This window comes from Pogona vitticeps, chromosome 5 (genome assembly GCF_051106095.1).
Source record: "Pogona vitticeps strain Pit_001003342236 chromosome 5, PviZW2.1, whole genome shotgun sequence".
Lineage (NCBI taxonomy): Eukaryota > Metazoa > Chordata > Lepidosauria > Squamata > Agamidae > Pogona > Pogona vitticeps.
Window position 1 is genome coordinate 174447873 of NC_135787.1, and position 17199 is coordinate 174465071.

The window sequence follows — 17199 nt, forward strand, 5'->3', positions numbered from 1 at the left end:
AGAGGTTCAGTTATCTGCTGACCCAACGCTTTCTAACTTCCCAGGAATGAGCAAATAGATACGCATTTCAATCACAAAAACATCTCAAAGCCCCTTTCTTGTTCCTTCCTTGGCTCGAAAAATGTTGAGACTGGTTTTACCTGCCTAATCCCATCTAACATTTTCTCAATTTATTCCCATATTGAGCTGTTATTTCCAATCTTCCCAACCTCCCACTGCTTTCTCACTGGCTGCTTCTCCGCTGAGTTGAAAGGGTTGAAATGGGTTGAAATGTGCCTCTAGCGGGCCGTTCATTCTTTTGATTGTCACAATGCCTCAGCCTGAATAGGCAGAATGAGCCTGTCCCTTCTTCAACAGCAGCAGGGCAGAGCATCGTAATCGTGTAGTCTAACTTTTAACGCAACTTGTGCTATTGATTTCCTTTCTCTCAGCTTCTTTTCTTGGCATTGAAGCCCTTGTAGACAGAAAAATAAGCTCCAGATTCAGACATGTATAACACATAAATGTAGAAACCATTCACTTGTAAGTTATAGTCCTATCCTTACACTGTGTTAGTTACATCACATCCATATTAGAACATTTGTTCAAAATGGCAGATTTTCTATTCCCTTCCTCATTTTCACTTCTCAGTGACAGAAGTTGAAATCCAACACATTTGGAGACTAGCAAATTGGAGAAGACTTATTTCCACAAATTGCGGCAGTAATTTGTTTTTGAAATGCTGCTCAAGTAATCAAAGACACAATTAGGTTGCATGCAGCCAGCTTATTTTAGGACATCATTAAATAAAGAGTGCCATGAACCTCTTTTAAATCCTAACAAGAACATTGGGACGGAGGTTTGAATTTCTGCTCAACTAAGCCCATGACCTCTTACTCCACAAATGCCACTGACATTTCCTTTCAACCCCAAGGTGTCAAGAAGATCATCTATCTTGGAGACACTGACATGACAACTACAGCCAAGGTTTTGCTTGTGTGTGAATGGGTGTGTGTGTGCCTCAGAGCCTGGAATGGGATGGTTTGGGTTTGCTTTATTATTATTATAATTATTATAAGTCTCAGAATCTGCCAGTGGCCATGTTGGCTGAAATGGTATTCTGGTAAATTTTCAGATCTCTGCTTGTAATGGAGCTCTTGGCTTATAATAAGAGGCAAGCATGTATCTATGAGGGAAAACTTCAAGCATAGATTTTTATATTTGGGAATGCTGGGTACAAAAAAGCATGTGAGCTGAGTGAAATTGTATATGAATATTTATGACTTTATAAAAAGGAAAGATAATCCTAGACAGGGTCAGAAATTGGATGACACAGATTTATCATGGACTGCATGTGGAGCTGACACAGACCAGAAGCAGATTACATGACACAATCTGAACAGTGGAAATCCAAAACTGCCAGTGAACACCGACTAAAAAATGAGCTAAGATCTACTGCATTTTGTGTACACTTGTACAATCCTGATTTGGTCTATATTTCTTCCATATTGTGTTTATGGCCATGGCCAAAAATAGGTTGACAGTAGTTGCTCTAACAGTAGTGGTCCCCAAACTTGGGCCTAAAGAAGTTCTTGCACTACAACTCCCAGAAGCCTTCACCACCACATCTGCAGGCCAGGATTTCTGGGAGTTGATGTCCAAGAACATCTGGAGGCCCAAGGTTGGGGACCACTGCTGTAGAAGATCCAGAACACAGAAGGTATATATTTTCTAACAGGGTAGAAAAACCACATGTGGACGCTGCAATCTTCAGACTCTTGTGTTCCATGTGAACACTGCAATGATGGATTAGCCTTCTCTCAACCTTTAGCACATTCAGAATGACCAGATCTGAATATGATCACAGCAAAAACAGTCCAAATCACAAAAACAGAACAATCTATTAAAAAAAGCAGGTCAGGAATGGGTGTGAATTGATTCTCTTCATGTTTAAATATAAATCTACCAATATTTTTGAGTTTGTTCTTATTCAGGATGGAAATAATTTGAGATGCTGAAAAACCGAAAGGAACTAATGTGGTGAAAACCCAACTGACACACTTATTCATCCAAGCTCATAGTCCTTAATTTTTGACAATCTGTGCTTGAAGTTCTCAGTGTTTGATCATCTTTGGTGCTGAATTAAGTTTGACATCATTTTTTTTTTAAAAATGGGCTTCTCATCTTTAACAGCTGTATGGAAGGCAATTGCACTCTGCTTCCCTTCATGCTGGGAAAACTTGTACCCATTGAATTCGACATCTGTGGTGGGAGCTAACTTCTGTTTCTGTTTGTTTCTGAAGAATTTATTCAAATGTATACATGTATTCAGGATGGAAAGGTTTTTTTAAAAGAAAATAATGAAATGTGAGAGAGAGCAAAGCTGACAGATTTTCTCATCCTTAAAGGTAACCCTCTCACCTTTGACACACTCCTCTACATGCAGCCCTTAATAAAAGAACTTCACATTTTACTCTGCTACTGCCAAATGTAGAAATAAATCTCACGATTTCCAAAGGGCGCATGGAAGTGAGTCAGAGACATCTTTAACAGTTAAAAGTGAGCCATCTTGCCATTTACTTCTAGTGAGCAAGGTGTTCTGATGGCTTCCGAAAACATGAGACAATTAACACGAGGCAAAGGTTGGGTTCTTTTAAACTTCTTTTCTGACGTGGCCCAGTCATAACAAACTGGCTTTTATTTCTCATTGCAAAATCTTTAATACCAACCTGACAATCACAAGCAATAATGCATGACCCAAGGGGGTGGTCATCTCAAGATGTTTTGGTGGCTGATTTTCTGTGCTAGAGGCCACACAGACTCCCATGAATATGAAGAAATGAATCTGGAAGTGGTCAAAAGGTCACTTATAGTTTTAGAAAGTGGTATTAAACCCTAGAGAGGCTCTCTGCATCCCATTTAAATGTTGAATCACTGCTTCTGGATGCTTTCAGGAATTGCTATTCACTCCTCCAGGGTTGAAGGAAATCAGCCTTGAGTGCTCACTGGAAGGACAGATCCTGAGGCTGAGGCTTCATATACTTTGGCCATCTCATGAGAAGAGAAGACTCCCTGGAAAAGACCCTGATGTTGGGAAAGTGTGAAGGCAAGAGGAGAAGGGGACGACAGAGGATGAGATGGTTGGACAGTGTCATTGAAGCAACCAACATTGAAGCAACCAACATGAATTTGACCCAACTCTGGGAGGTAGTGGAAGACAGGAGGGCCTGGCATGCTCTGGCCCATGGGGTCATGAAGAGTCAGACATGACTTAATGACTAAAAAACAACAACAATTCACTCCCCCACCCCAACTCAAGGAACAAAATTTGGGGGGGGGATGGGTTTGGTGGGAGGCTATATATTGCTCGCTCTGCAAAACACTCTATGGGGAGCAAGTCCCATAAAACATGAACTTAGCAGTGATTACTTAACACTCTATGGGGAGCAAGTCCCATAAAACTTGAACTTAGCAGTGATTACTTCTCCTCTTCCACTACCAACACACAATTCCATGACTAATAACTAAGAAGTAATTGCCACTTACCAATGCAGCTTACTCACGGCTAGGGAAGCCTGCATAAGAGCTCAGCTTTTGTTATTCTACTGCTGTGAGAGCCCATTTTTTATTAATCATATCAATTAAGAAATGGAAATATAAATGTTAAAGTGCTTGCAAAAAATCTAAAGTTCTGGGCAATCGTCTTGAGCAAGATGCAGTTGACGCAGAGAGAAACAGAAAAGAGGCTCTGTAGCAGGTGTCCAAAATGGTTACGTATCTCAAATTAACTACATTACATACAGGTAACCCTAATAGAGATATGTTTGTGTGTAAAACAAATGGTTGTGTCTTTGGCAAGTGTTGAGATAAAGTGTAAAAGATCTATGGCTTTGGGAAGTATTGCTTTTACTGGGAGAGGCTCTGATTAACCTTCTGCACCGTGCCATGCCACAGTTTTAAATAAAGGAAATATCCTGCTTGGAGAACAACTTTAAAAATTACTTTGAAATTTTCTTTGACGTTGCCTGCTCTCTAGGTTTGTGTCTTCGGTGGCTGATAGGAAAGGCCTCTGCTAAGCTGTCGTCAGTCAAAGCAGGTAATTCTGAGCAAGATGGGAATGTAATTTGAGTGAGTCGAAGATGGCTTTCTATACCATTATACTCCATTCTAATACACTATAATAATAATAATCATGTGCCATCAAGTCAATTCTGATTTATGGTGACCCCTTTTCAGGGTTTTTCAGGTAGAGAATACCCAGAAGTGCTTCCCCATTCCCTCCTGGGGGTACCCTGGGACTGTGCAGCTTGCCCAAGGCTACACAGGCTGGCTCTACTGACAGGAGGCACAGTGGGGAATCAAACTCCCAACCACTGGCTCTGCAGCCAGATGCCTAAACCACATGAACTCTCCAGCCAACCAATAATAAATTGGATTTTTTGATCATTTCAATTTAATTTTTTATTTAAATAATAATTTAAATCAATTCGATTTAAAGAAATCGTTGATATTTATCCACCCTTTTCAAAAGTAATTTGTACTATATGCTCCTAGTTAGTAACAGACTTTTAGAAAGCTCTTATTGTGGCCAAAAATCCACCCTACAACTCTGAAAAGTAATATGCTAGGAATTATGATGCTAGAATTATAACAACAGAATTAAATTACTTTATAGGAACAAAAATGTTACTAGTACTTACCCCTCCAGTGACATGTTTCATGCAATATAGTTACATTTAGTGCTTTATTTCCAAACTTTGACTACTCCTGTATGAATATTTTAAACCATTAAAAAATACTTCTTTCAATGCTAGGCATTCAGGACAAAGCTAAAACAAAAGGTGCAATAGCTTGGTTGTGAGCATTTCTCAATATTTGACTGTATTTTTGGTTGGCTGGTTTGATATGTCACACTGCTGAGAAAAAAAAACTAAGAAAAGAGTCTTAGAATAAAAGAGGTGCTTTACCTATCAAGTCACTTGTGAAGTGAGGATTCTTCATAGATGAGTCATGTGATGTGATTTCTCACTGTGGCTTCCTGGCAAGGGCTGGACTTGATGACCGACTGGGCACTTTCCAACTCTGCAGGTCTAAGATTATTGCCTGCTGGATCTTTCAGTATTTTAGGTATCTGGCTATTGGGCTAGAAATTGGGAGTTCAGTTTCCCACTGTGCCTCCTTGACAGGGGCTGGACTCGATGATCCATAGAGTCCCTTCCAGCCCTGCAGTTCTGCGATTCTAAGCTCTAAGATATCTCTCATTGAGGCTTTCAACTGGCTGATGTACAATTATACTCATGGCATGTGGAGGTAGGTGAAACTAGTAACATGGAGATTCGGAAGGCTTATGCATCATTGCAGCGTTCTCAAGCTTTGACGTATTACACTGAATCCTTTTAGTAAGTCACAGCACAGCCACAGGTTATGAACTTTAAGTACCACAAAAGCAGACAGACAAGCATCCTGCCACTACAATCTATTTGTACCGAGTCACTATGAATCTCTTGTACATGCAGCATCTCTGGGAGGCACTGGGGAGACAGAACAGACTTATTAGCCGAGGTCCAGAGCTTGAGATGCTATTTCTTTAAAAATGAACCCACCGTGTTACTCATCACTCCTCAGTAGCTAGGTTTCTGTTATCATGGCTACAGTGGTACAAGTATAATGCCTTGTGAACACAATTGAGCCATTGGTTACCAGCAAGCCAAAAAGACATAGAGAAACACTTCCTTCTTCCTTCTAGTACAGTAGTCATTTCTGATATTGTGCCTATCAGGCAGTTCCAAAAACATGAAAGGCAAAACCAAATAATATTTTCTTTGAGACTTAAGATTGATAAGGAAATGGTATAAAGATTGAAAAAAATATGTGTCAAAAAGTCCTGTAAATGTAGCATTTGAAAGTAAATAGAAAGCAGTTGTTGGTTATGTCTAAAAAAAACTTTGTAACTAATTTTCAATTTACTTTTTCAAATACTTTGTAACTAGTTTTCAATTACTTTTCACTTTTATATTGCTCATTGCACCAAAATTAATTATCTACTTCCAAGGTGATGGTGCCAACACAGTTCAAACAACTTCCTATGGAACCTGCCACAACTGAGCATCACAGTGACACTAAAGAAGGCAGATTGGGGATGGTGGTGGTGAATTTTATGTAGTGACCATCAGGAGGATCATAGATTCTCCAGTTATTACACCGGGACTGCACTCATGAAGTTGGAAATCAAGCTGGCACAAAATATTTACAAATAATCTGTTCTTTTAATTGTGCTGTTGAGATTGGAAGAGGGATACTGAATTGTCTTTGGCCATGACAGATGCATTGGGTATCAGAGAACATCTTTGGTAGCCTCAACTGGAGTACGAAGAAAACTGTTTTCCCCCTTCTGAGGAATCTTAGTGAGCCAGATTGTATCTTTCTGAAGAATACAGAAGGCGAGAGGCTTCCATGGCTGATTTCATTTTCACAGTAATTAGTTTCCCTCCCTGCCATCTAAACGGACTATCGCCTGCCTGCAAAGAGAACAGTCTGTACTTTCTTCTGGCTGGAAGGAACTTTAAACTTTCACACAGTAATATCAAATGTTGCTCAGCACTCTTTCGAAACGGGTGAGCTGAGAAAGGCAGGTGTGTTTTTGTAATTCAGCCTCATGTGTTTTGTGGCACCGTTTTGTGTTTCCTTTGTGGCTTTATTTTACATTGCTTTGGTAGACCTGGTGGGCACAAATGTGATGTATAAATATGAGGAAGGAAGGAAGGAAGGAAGGAAGGAAGGAAGGAAGGAAGGAAGGAAGGAAGGAAGGAAGGAAGGAAGGAAGGAAGGAAGGAAGGAAGGAATTCTCCCAATTCCTTCCTCATAGACCTTCATGTATAGGTGATAAGTTCACATTCTCTCAGTCTCAGGAAGAGTCCAAGGAGGGGGGGAACTCACCAGCACCCCCCTCCCTCTTTTCTCCTCTGCAGAAGTGTTTGTTTGGCTCTCAAGAAATCTCATGGGATTTCTTCAGTGTTTCATAGTCATTTTTGTTTTCCTATGCAAACACCAGTCTGCACAGCGTTGTTACGAGTCGTGTGCCAAAGGGAATCTTTCCTGCTCAACGTTCCCTCAAAAGGGCAGTGAGCTGTGCATGGAATAGCCATCTCTTGTACAAATGAACAGGTGAAAAATACCCTTGGGAAAAATTAAATGAGGGATCGAATTTTGTGGGAAAATATAGAAATCTAAAGAAGGAGAATTGTACTAAACTACTCTCCACACTCCTCCCTTTATGGGCACATAGATATGCGTGTGCATACAAATAAATGTGGCTTCCAACTCCCAAGCAGGCATAAGATGTGGCCCTCGAGTGTCAAAAATTTGTCAGCCACCTGCACATTGTGAACATGTTAATAAACAATTGTGGACTTGTAGGTCCCTCCTCAACTGCCCTCCCTGGTTTTTTGTGTCTGTGAAGCACAGCTTAGTTGTTTCTCATTTCAAACAAACCATAGTTCCTGGAGAACTGAATTGTGTCTTGTGACACAAATGCAGTGGACGCCATTTTAATCCCTCCCTGCTACATACAACAGAGGGAGATTAGCAAAGCTGTGACAACTCAGAATGTACGTTAGTGACAAGGCACATCACTATCTCATTGAATGGTTTGCAGACAATGTTCTACAATGGGATAGATGAAGGGTGACATGTGAGCCCAACAGCAAGTAAGGCAGCTGAGCTTATAGCCACAGTGCCAAGCACAGGCCACCAGGCATCTATTGAGACCTGCTTGACAGCTCCCCGGCTAAGCAGAAGAAAGAAACTGTAAATTCAGAACCTGTTGGGATGCACTGCTTCCTAGCTGGGCTAAATTTCTGGCTTGGCTGGTCACAAATCATCAGGATCAGAACTGATCCACCATCATTTGATTTCAGTCATGAAGTAGATGCTGGATGCTTGCTAAGAGACAACAAAAATTGTCCCTGCATTGCACGGCTAGGAAGAACACTAAGAAGCCAGTGATCTCACTCACTTCTGCTGTAGACCAGTGTACTACAATTTGCAGGATGAGTTAAGCTCATATCGTTGGGCCATAGTTCAAAGCAAAATGCAGGCTTCAGATTCAGTTCTCAGTGTAGATTAGAGACAACCATCCAGTGGCAGCTCATAACATAGCTCCCAGAATTCCTCAGCATTGGCCATTGGGACCTCTGGGAGCCAATGATAGAGAACAATTGGTTTAGACAGTATGGAGCTTGATGGGCCAAACTTCGGATTTATTAGAAGGGAGCGTCTTCTCTTCCTAGTATGAGAAATCACGGCTTGGAAAAGTAAACGACACCTCCCATTATTCTCTAGCCAACATAATCATGTGGATTGGGGGATTCTGGGAGTTCTAGTCCCAAAAGCCCAAACTCAGGGATAGCCATGTACAGAGAATGAAAAACTGGACAAACATCCACTCCCCCCCCCCCATTTGTCTTCTAGTAAGGTGTAGACAGGGCTGGGGGCTCAAGTTGTGGGACTTGCTGTCAAGTCACACTGTGACTCAACTCGTTTCCCCCCCCCCATGACTTGGACTCAGACCCAAAGGCTTGTCAACATCCCTGGATGTGTGTGTGTGTGTGTGTGTGTGTGTGTGTGAGAGAGAGAGAGAGAGAGAGAGAGAGAGAGAAAGATGTACATGGCATGTCCCCATTCAAGGCTGCCATTTTGCTTCCCAGAAGGAGCTACAAGACATGTTGGGGGATGCTTTGCACATTGCAGACACCTGTGTTTATGCTTTGAATTCCCACCCCACCCCCAGCAGCTGTTGTGGGTTTGGTGATGGGCAAAATCTTGGGCCTTCTGTGTACATACTTAAACTCTAAGTTTGTGGTCCTGCAGGAAACCATTCCAGCGTGTCTCTGTATTGTCTTTTATCCTGAAAGAGAAATGGGTTTGATATTTACCAGACTATGCACCGGGGAGCTCCTTATTGCTGTTAAATTAATTATGGGAGCTTTCCTGTTAACCCCTTGGTGCCAGGAGGCTTGAAGTGTCTTTTGAATGAACTAATTAATTCATGAGCAGTGAGAAGCGATAAGTCTTGGCTAGGAGAGCCCCCAGAGGATTAATTTGTATTTTCAGGAGCTTCTTGAGTTGGGGTTTAAATATTCTGACTGCTTCCACACCATATCAAGGGCATTGCCTTTGGTGTCACATCTAATCAGCCAGGAATAAATTAAGCAACAGCTTCGTTTGATGGACATGGGGGGGATGGTGAATGGATTCCACCCAAGATCACTTTCTGCATGGCTCCAATCTCCAGCTGTCGACTGAGCAACGTGAGTTTTTATCCAGTTAACAGAACTTGAGAAATTACTTTTTAAAAAAGGAATTAGCACCTTACTGCTTACAGTATTCATTGTTTTCTGTTACTATTCATTTATTTCCACCCCTGAGGGAAAACCTCTTAGGACTGATACAAGAATGGCATAACATTCTCATTTTAATACTAATGGAGTCCTGTGACATTCTGTTTGCTAGGAAAAGTTGAAGATAGCAGGAAAAGAGGAAGACCAAGTGTGAGGTGAATTGGCTCCATAAAGGAAGACACAGTCTTGAATTTACAAGAGCTGAGCAGGGCTATTGAGGACAGAACATTCAGGAAGTCACCCATTCATAGGGCTGCTATAAATCAAAGGTGACTTGACCGCACACAACAACAGCATTCTATTCTTCAAACTCAGTTTAGATACGAATTTGAGTAAATCCAGGTAAATTGTATGTGACTGAAAAGGGGAGAGTACAAAGTGTAAAACTATCCTGTCTCAGAGAGTCCCATATTACTTATAACTCTACAGTTCTAGTCTCCATAATTCTCATTTACTTTATCGTTGTTTACTTTGTTATTCACTTTACTTTTTATTTACCTATACACACACACACACACACTACCAATAATAAATAAATAAATATATATAAATATACTACCAATTTATATATATATAAATTAGTGTCCATGTCTCTGTCCCCATCTGCCAACGGGGCAATCAGGGGCTCCCAATCTTCAGTAACAAAAGGATTATTATAACTGGCATTCCAAGGTCCCAGCAGGTCTGTAGGGGACCGTTCTCTTAAGGTAGTGGTTGTCGGGTCTGGTAATGAGGGAATGGTCCCGCCTTGTAGAACATCATCCCACTGGTGATCCAATACCGACCATCCCTTCTCTTCTCCTTTATCTTCGTCTCCAGAACTCTCCATGCGTTCCTCCTCTGTTTTCCCCCCTCCTCTACTTTCTCCCTCTCCTCTCTTAACTTTTTCCTCCACTCCTTAGCCTCCACTTCTTCCCAGTAGGAAGGGTGAATGGGAATGGCAGATCTTCTTCTGTAATTGGCCTCTACCCTGGGAACCTTGATTCTCTCCCATCTATCGGTCCAAGGTTCCTTTGTCCAGATCCATCCCCATCCAAGGGATAAGGGCTCGTCCCTTCTTATAATCTTCCCCAGCCCTATCTCTCTCTGATTCTACCATCCTCCTTCCCTTTTCCCACCTTTTCTTATTCTCTCCCTTTAGTCCCACCTCCCTCATACATGACAGTAAAGATTCTTTTTCTTTCTCTTCTGCCTGTATACCCTGCTCCCCCTTTTGGTCTATCTGGGAAGTATCCCATCGTTACTGTAAAAGTAATTATTTCCACATACAGTAACTGTGTTATTTGTACCTAGTAACTTCTAGTTGTGTCTGGAACAAAGGTCATCAAATTTCATGGGGCTGGAAACCAGTTTTTTTTATCCTCAGAACCCTTTGGAGACTGTATTAAGCCCAGAAACAAGGGGAGGGGGGAGAGGATGGAGAGTCAAAACAAGAAGTGACGACATCCTTTTCAGGTTTCGATTTTTTTAATTTTTAATTTTGGCTTTAATTTTTAATTTTGGCCACCACCACCACCGCTAATGTCCTTGAATATCCTGAATACACCTTGTCCACCCCTGATCTCTCACACAGATTCCATCTCCAGCTTGGACAATAATTTTTAAGAAGAATGAGTATAATGATGACCTGACATTGAAGCCATGCATAGCTGAGCAACAGTAGGATAATGATCTGGGTGTCAGATGAGCATCGTGCCATCACTGCTCAGTTATAGATAGCCTTGCATTCATTCTTCTTAAAAGTGAACATCCAAACCCCTGACTCTCACTGAGAAGATGTTGTGTTTTCAGCACACAACTGGGGTTCCTTCTGTTAGAACTAGAATACTTCTCATTGTGCCAGCAATGAATGCACTGCAATAAATCCCCCGTTTGATTAAAAAAAAAGTGCAGCCATTGGGAAGACTCTCCCCAGTCAACCTTGCTGCTTGACAAAACATGAGAAATTAAATTTTTTTGGACTACCTCTCCCATAATCCCACAGCCAACATTAGCAGTGGCCTTTTAAATAAAACTTTCCTGGTTCTGTGTTTTTAAATAAATTTGCTGTCGACGTATGCCGCCACGTTGCCTCCGACTCATGGCAACCCTATGAACGAGCAATCTCCAAAATGTCCCAAACTGCCCTGCTCAGCTCTTGCAAACTCAAGCCTGTGTTTCCTTTAAGGAGCCAATCCATCTTATATTTGATCTTCCTCTTTTCTTGTTGCCTTCAACCTTTCCAAGCATTATTGTCTTTTCCAGAGAATCCTGCCTTCTCATGATGTGCCCAAAGTAGGACAGCCTCAGCTTCAACATTTTTGCCTCCAGAGATCGGGCTTGATTTGATTTAAGACCCACTTGGACATCTTTCTAGAAGCCCAGAGTATCTGCAAAGCTCTCCTCCAGAACCACATTTCAAATGAAACATTTCCTCCCCATCAGCTTTCTTTACTGTCCAGCTTTCACACTCCTAAATGGTGATCTCCATATAGTGCATGAACTGTGGAACCACTTACAACAAAATGCAGTTTATGGATACCAGTTTGGATGATCTCAAAAGAGATGTCAATAAATTAGTGATGGATATGTACCTGCATGCCTCCTCCAGGCACTGCCTCTGAATGGTTGCCTGCCAGAATAGATGGGGCTTGGAAGTGCCAAACACCTGTTTAGTTGAAGGACGAACTAGTATGAATTGCTGGTATGGCCGTTCGTGCCCATCTCTAGTCAGAACTGACTTGACAGCACACAATTATTATATATTATATTCAACCCAGGTGCCTCATATGGTGTGCACCCGTACTGCTGCTACGAATAGTGACTGATGAAATGTGGTGAAGAAAGAAGCAACGAGGAAACTTGGATGCTCAAAAAATAACTCTACAAAAAACGGGCATATAGAAAGTTCCGAATTTTCTTGGCTTCCACGCTGAATGTACTTCGTCCCTCCTAAAAGTAATCATTCTAATTGTCAGCTCTTCAAATGCAAATTTCAGCCCTCTCCACTTCATACATCATCTCGGGGAAGAAAAAGCCTCCAATTATAGCTTTCCTGACAATTTCATTGGTGATGAATGAGACCAAACACAATTCAACTGGCTCTTCAATAGCTAGATTTTACTTGCTGCTGTTGAGAAGCAAAAGCTTCATGTCAGGAAAAGGAAGTCGATATGGCTCTTAAGAGAGGCAAGCCATGGGTGCCGATGGGCTTTCTTCTTGGCATGAGCAGCACCTGTCCCTTGCATTGGAGAGGATGGGTGGGGCCATGAATTAAATCGTGAGGCTCTGAAAATGACCAATTTTCATTTTGAGCTACAGTGTTCAACTGTGCCTTGTAATGGGTGCTAAGCTCGGCAGTATTCCATCTTTTCTTCGAGCTCATTGTAGTGCGACCGTAATTAAGAAAAGCCAAATTATACAAGCAGAACGAAGTATGAAATGTGGATTGCTTATGCTTATTGTATCTATAATTTATTCAGCTGGTCGCATCCAGGTTTTTATAAAGGGTTTCTTTGGGAGTGAAGGGGAAGAAGACTGGGCCAATAAGGAGAGCCAAAATTATGAAAAATGAGAGCAGAAAAAAAGGAGGCTGTTTATTTCCTGACCAGGTTGGGGGAGGGTACTGTTGCACAGTTGTCGGTTCTAATTAAAGATGGAGAAACAAACATGTTTCAGATTATCTCATTTTTCATTCCCAAATTCTGTTTGCCCCAAAGATCAATAGCTTTTTCCAGATTACAGTTTACCCTGAAGCCTGAGAATTTTGTTTGTACCAATCCTAAGAACATTTAAATACATTTTTCCAGATATCTGTCTTAATCCCCGCCTTTATATGCCAATTATGTTTGACAATGATTAGGCACCATTCAGTCTTGAGAGACTATGGTATTGTGCTCTCTATGGAGGACTCTTAACAGCGTCTAATGTGGCTGAGAAGGCCAATTTGAGAGTGACAATCCCTTCCACACTGAAGACAAATACAATTTATACCCCCTCTAGCTCCCTGATTTTGCTGTTTTCGTGACTGCCTCTTTGCCTCAGCCTGCTGGGCGAGGGTCTCTTCAAATTGGGAGAGGCCATGATGCACCACCTGCCTCCAGGCTGAACACTCAGATGTCAGGGTTTCCCATCTGTTGAGGTCTGTTCCTAAGGCCTTCAGATCCCGCTTGCAGATGTCCTTGTATCACAGCTGTGGTCTCCCTCTGGGGTGATTTCCCTGCACTAATTCTCCATACAGAAGATTTTTTGGAATCCGACCATCAGCCAATCTCACGATATGCCCAAGCCAATGTAGATGTCACTGTTTCAGTAATGTATACATGCTAAAAAAATTGTACCTGTTTCCGTGTTTGGGTGAATTTGGTGCATGCCAACATTGTATAAGAATCTAATAGAAGCCTTTTTCATCCTGTGTTTTGAGTGGAGAACTCCCCTGCAAAATTTGGAGAACTGCACATTTTGAAGGATTACTGAGAGGTGATTAGAATATTTTTTGAGCGGGGGGGGGGGGGAATTGGGGAAATTCACACTGAAATGCAGTTTTGTTAAGTTTCAGCCCATTAGATGTGATTAATTGACAGGGCTAAATGCACAAAGCTATTTATCTATGGGACAGATGATGCCATATTCATCAGCGTCACTTTCTCTACCAATTTGCCTTTTTCAGAGCTTGAGGTAGTTGCCCTGTATTCTCCAGACCTGTGGGTTGTACTCTAAAAATGAAGTACATTTATAAATGTCTACATTGCCTGTGTGCTGTCATTGAGATTTGCTGACAAGTGACATAAGGCTGTCCACTCACTGCTGCCTGTCCAGAGAATCCAGTTAACACTCTATCAAGCTACATATGAAGAATTTTTTATCCTTAATGAACTTGAAAACTCCTGGTTGTAGTGGAAGTCTCTAGATATATGCAAACATATGAATTTTCCTACAGCAAACAAGCACCCCTCCCCACCAAGCGTCCAAGAACACCACAAAACAGAGAGAGCTCTGAAGGAACAATGGACTTCCATTTGCAAATTTGTTTGAAGGTACTAAATTGGGGAAGTTCTTGTTAAAATGCAAAACTGAACAAATGATTCATCCCCAATTTTTCTTAGTTGGAATCAGTCTTGTGGCTGCCTGTAGGTGCTGAAGGGTTCAAACAAGGGCAGGGACGTGGGTTCAAATTAGGAATGAATAGGTGAATGTTGCTGTGAACGTAGCAATATCAGGGGGCATTCCTGAAGAGGTGATTCAATGGAAGGGACTGCAACAGGTGTGGTTCTTGCTGTAGGTGTAGCACTGGGATGGAAGACAGGAGGTATCTCTTGGAATTCTGGCCCTCAAGCAGGGCTGGCCCTGTCTTTGGGCAGGATGAAGTGGCCACCTCAGGCAGCAGGATTCCATGTTGCCGTCCTCCTGAAAGGATCCCAGCCTGAGCTGTGACTTAGCCCACCTACATGCCCCACCCTGCCATCACCTCTCCTCCCTCTTGTGTGGTGGTTGCTCCTCCTAATCCTCATTTGATCATCCCCGTCTCCCTCCTCCTCCTCCTCCTTGCTGTTATCTCCAATAGGAAGATAGTTCTATTCTATGTAGGATTGCCAGCTGCTCATAGGATGTAGCTTACTTTTAAGCAAAGCCATTGAGGTACCACTTAGAAATGCACAGGCTGCTTCGAGCAGCTGGCACGTCTGCAAAGCGGTTGACTGGTTGGCTGGCCAGCAGAGAAAATGCCTATAATGAGAACAAGCAACAACTGCCAATAGAGATGGGAGGTGAAGTGGAACCAATAGGCACACACAGGCAGGTGACAGCAGAAATGCTTCTCTTACCTTGAACAATGGGAGAACTTGGGCCATCACTCAATATAGGCAACCGGCTGGACTCTATACAACCAGAACAGGGTGTTGGTGGTTTGATCTAGCATGGCTTTTCTTAGGGTCTTATGCTTTCATGCAGCTCTTTATGCACTTCTTAAAGGAGAGCTGGAGTGTTTCCAGGGCTGGACCTTGAAACTCCAGGACCACCAAATTAGCACCATCGGCAATACTGCAGATTTTCTAGGGGCTGAGTGGAAAGTCTGACCTTTTACACAGGGGAAAGATTCTCTAGATCAGTGGTCCCCAACCTTTGTCCTCCAGATGTTCTTGGACTACAACTCCCAGAAGTCTTCACCACCACCTCTGCTGGCCAGGATTTCTGGGAGTTGAAGGAGGCCCAAGGTTGGAGACCACCGCTCTAGATAACAGAAAACACACACAGTTCTGTCTTGAAAAAGCCCTTTCCATAGGGCTATGGGCTGCAGGTGGGTAAGGTGGGGTGTATGTGGAACCATCTGATGGCTCTCTTGTGCACCACCTTGCTTTTAGAGGACAAGTTATTTGTGAAATTTTTGCTGTGTTACATCAACAAATAAGGACTATCAAAAACAAAACATCAAGCAATGAGTAGTGAATGGTTGGCCCTAATCCATAAGGAGTCCAAGGACAGGTATGTATTTTGGGAGAGAGAGGTTGTTAGCATGGGGGGAGGACATGAGAAACTGTCTTATACCAAAGATGGGATCTTTCTTGCTAAGAGTGTGTGGGAACCTGCTCCAGGCAGAGGTGGGCAACATTGACTTGTTGGATTGCAATGCCTATCAGTTCTAACCAGCCTATGCTATAGCTTCATAGGAGATGAAAACCAGCACTTTTGGACTTCAAAATGCCAGATGCAGGGGAGGAGTATCAGGAGACAGGTATCTAGTTGTCTCGTGTGCTCCCAGAGGCATCTGGTGGGGCCACCGTGAAATATAGGAAGCTGGACTAGATGGGCCCTTGGCTCTTCTTATGTTCTTATGGCTGTTCTTATGTTCTTATATCTACATATTCCACCCTCTATCTTCAACATACTCCCTTGGAGGGACCTGTTCCAGAAATGTCTCCTAATGGATGTATGCCTGAGCATGTTTAAGGCTTTTGTGTCTTTTTCCTTGCAATAGAACTCTAGCTGTACCTCTGTGTGACAGTGGTGGGCACCTACTACACCAATTTTTTATTCTTTTAAAAATAAAATTGAGTTTTTGTTGATGTTGGGATTAAGATGCATGGAACAGAAACAACTCTTGGATCTTTAACAGTTAGGTAAAAGCTGGACTGCTATGCAAAAAACACTCCGGTGTCCTGTGACAACAGAAACTACCTTGGCTGGAATTTCTTCAGGTATTAAGGATATTATGTGACATAAGAGTACTCAAAGTCTCTGCCCCACTAAGACAGCCTAGCAAGGTAGCCAATGACGCTCACAGGGATGGCGTTCCGGAAGATGTGGCAACAGTGAGTGATTGGAATAGGTATACATAGACATCCATCTGCTCTATGAAGACCATCCCAGACAGCTTGCAGATGGGAACACAGGAGCATCTTTTCCCCCAATATTTGGGGTGCAAGGCTGCCTCCCCCACTGCCTCATCACAAGCCTCTTAAGCTGGTAGGGGAACTTTTTAAAGAAGAGACAGGGAGATACTGAGGGTTATGGTGGGGGACCGTGAAGAAATTAGATCTCCCTGGGCAGAATTGTGATCCATCATGCTTTATGCTTGCATTCTTTGACAGAGCCCCTTTATTAATCACTTTCTCATCCCCAATAAACCAGTGCCCTTGTTTTTTCCTTGAAGCCAGCTTGGAGATGACTGCTCTGTCAGTGAAAGCTTCTGTATGCTATCTGCCAGACACAGACCATAAATTCATTCTCTTCTCTCCTTGACATTCCGTATGTGTCCCCCACCCTCCACCTTCCATTGCACCTGTTAAAAGATGATGCGTTTACTTGAGGCATTTTTCAGTCCATAACTTTCTGATTTTATGGGATG

At 42.4% G+C, this 17199-nt stretch overlaps 1 protein-coding gene across 2 annotated transcripts in view; it reads left to right on the forward strand.

The window, feature by feature from the left end:
• TMEM178B (transmembrane protein 178B) overlaps positions 1-17199 on the forward strand; it is a 346918-nt gene that overhangs the window by 105373 nt on the left and 224346 nt on the right. The window lies entirely within an intron of this gene.